Below are 3,461 nucleotides of genomic sequence, written 5' to 3' on the forward strand. Positions count from 1 at the left end.
ATCACGCGCCCCACATTCCATTGAGATTGTATGAGAGACGCACCCCTTGAACAAAAGCATCTCACGACTTAACGGTTCAAGATACAGATTCAAGAAATGGCTCGTTAGAACGGCAAGGGTTTGGGGAACACGAGCATGTTCTCATTTTTTTAATCAGATGAAAAATGACCAAATGAGAGCTGGTTGAAAACGTATGATTTATCAGAAATGAAGAGCGAAAGGCGCCTGAATTTAACATGGAAGAGATAGGCGAGTTCGTCCGACTTGTCCTCGCTTAAAGTGAAAATAAAGGTACTAAATGACACCTTAGCCAAATAAAAGTTAGTTTGTCTGAAAGAAGACACTCGTGACTACAAAATGTGAGAATTTGATGTCTAGTGAGCAAAGATTGTGGCCATGGTGACGAGTTGAAGTGAAACTTTTGCAAATATAAGTAGACTTTTCTTTTTTCCCGCCACTCTAAAGTTAATTGGTCAACAGAGTGCGGTAGAAGCCTAATTCACTCACTGTCTTTGAACCCGCACAGGGGGGAGAGCTTTCATTCCTTAAAAAAGATTTCGACACTGAGCTAAAGATGGGAAAAATTCCTACAAAATGAGCTAAAATTCGTATCGGTCGGATAACGTATGCGTGCGCAGCGTGTCTTGGAAAAAGGTGCTTGATCTGTAATTTGTTCCCCCTTTCTCCATTCATTTCCTATGGGAGTTTTTTGGGAGTTTTTGGGGAATTGCGTCGCCATGGTAACTCAGAATTCCTAGAAAAGTAATGCCGCACCGAGTCAGATCGAGCCGCATCGTTTGATACCTCATTTGTCCCGGTGCGATCTACGGTACGGGCCGCATTTTTGCGGAAAAATCTTGGGATTTTCTAGGGTGGAGAGTAATATGTGCTGCTTTCAGCAGTCCCATAACTAGTAGCTTTCATTTATAAGACCCAAAAAGGACTCTGCCAGTGACGTTGTTTTGATTTACCAAATGTGGAAGTCAAACTTATCACTTTAACACCAATTAAAATGTGAAATTTATCTCATTGTTTAAGGATATCTTACCATGTTTTTTGTTTTTTTCCTGGTGTCCTAACGTTTGGTTTCGACTAATCACTTATGCAAATTCTGTTATGTTTTGTTATAGTTTCTACGTTTGATCTTGTTGTTTTAAAATGTTTTATCAATAAATAAAAAAAAAAAAAAGTAGAACATGCATAGAAATAAGACCACAGCATAGTACAGTAACTGTAGTGAAAATCAAAATTAATCCATAGATTTTCAATCACTAATCCATCAATATATTTCCTATGTTCATTTTTCTAAAAAATACACCTTAACCTTTACTTTCTCCACTATTTTGCATTATTATATCTGTTTAAATCTGGTCGTAACTCAGCCTCTATTCTCTATAGTAGGGCTGTTTATTAATCTCCAAAAAGAATTTGACATTACAAATCATGACAAATTTATGGAGGTAAATATGGTGCAAAAGTAACTTATACCTGTAAAAAATGTTTTTAGTTGTATTAAAAAAAAAATTGTACCAGTAGAAAAAAGTATACATTTGTATTTGTAAAAGTCGTGATTTGTACCTGTAAAAAATTGTACCTGTAAAAGTCGTAATTTGTACCTGTACAAAAAATGTTTGTACCTGTAGAAAAAGTGTAAATTTGTATCTGTAAAAGTCGTGACTTGTACCTGTATAAATGACAACTTGTAGTCAAAGAAGTCGCCACTAGGAGTCACAAGTGTTTTTTTCAGTCACTTGACTTTTGCACCAAATCTCTCGCTACAAATGGTGCAAAACTGATTCGTACTTGTAGAGCTCCATGATTTGTACTCGTAGAGAAGAGGGCGGGCTCTGGAGGATTTGGGCGGGCTACAGCTCAACCTCATTGGTTCAGCGAACGACAGTGGGTTGGTCTCAAATGACGCCACATTTTTATCATTAATATACACAAGTCAGAAATTCCAAACAAACAGAGTAGCAACACCATTTCACGCGTCATTTTGGAAGAAGAGGACGTACAATCCCAGGTGTGAAAATTTCAACATAGTTCAATATACAAACACCGTGTGGAACAGCTTAAACGTTGGTTGACATGCAGAGAACTCAAAGTGGGAAGAAAGAAAGAAGTAGTATGAAGGTAAGATTTATTGTACGTTCATAGCTCGTAATCCGGTGCTAGCTAGCTCATCTCATGTTGCTAATTCTCACAAAAACTGAACACATTGAAGTCACAATTTACATTTAAAGATTTGAAGCCTACCTTTGGATGTGATTTTCTGTCCTGAATGTATTTCCTTTTACCTGGGCCATTTGTATTGTCATAGCTGAGACAGTGTAAACATACGATCAATAGCTGTGTCTCTGCACTTCTTCCATGTCTTCAAAAACTACCTGTATACTTGAACTGAGATATATTATATTATATTATATTATATTATATATTATATACTGTACATACAGTATTCCATGTGTTGTTAAAACAAGTTTTGCAGTGAAATTCAAATGATCGTTCTTAACACTTGTAAACATACACATTTGCCTTCAACACTGAAGCCAAATAAAAATAATAAAAATGGAAACGTGTGTGTATGAAAAATGTCTGTGTCTATCAGTATTACCACTATTTCTGATATTAAGATGAAACTAAATTTTATTTTTTCCCCCCTGGCTAACAAGATAAAGCTAAACGTTTAACCGATTACGTATATCGTCATTTATACAGGTACAAATCACGACTTTTACAGACACAAATTTACACTCTTTTCTACAGGTACAAATTTTTTTTTGTACAGATACAAATCACGACTTTTACAGGTACACATTTTTTTGGGCAGGTACAATTTTTTTTTTTATTACAGATACAACTTTTTTTTTTTTACAGATACAATTGAGTTTTTTTTACAGGTACACATTTTTTCTTTTACAGGTACAAATCACGACTTTTACAGATACAAATTTATGCTTTTTTCTACAGGTACAATTTGTTTTAATACAACCCCCAATTTTTTTTTTTACAGGTACAAGTTACTTTTGCACCATATTTACCTCCATACAAACTGATCAGTAAACTGCAACCCAATGGGATAAAGGGATAGCTGAGTGAGTTTAAATCAGAATTCCTGGACATTGTATGTGGCGTCCCCCAGGGCTCACTGTTGAGGCCAAAACTGCTCATCCTCTATATATAAATGATATATGTAATGTGTCACAACTAATCAAGTTTGTGGTATTTGCACATGGTACAAATATAGAGACAGATAAGTCGACATGACACATCTTGCAATAGGCTCCTTGACTTGAAAACTGTCCAACAGGACTTGCTTTTCTATTTCTATCTTTTAATGTTCTTGATTTGCTATGTATCCTTGTTTCTAGACTCACGCCACTGACACAAGGATGAATCGGAGCAGCGTTGTCATCCAGCCTTGTTTTAAAAAAAAAGAGAAGAGTAATTATTTATACATG

This window comes from Vanacampus margaritifer, chromosome 2 (assembly GCF_051991255.1).
Source record: "Vanacampus margaritifer isolate UIUO_Vmar chromosome 2, RoL_Vmar_1.0, whole genome shotgun sequence".
NCBI lineage: Eukaryota > Metazoa > Chordata > Actinopteri > Syngnathiformes > Syngnathidae > Vanacampus > Vanacampus margaritifer.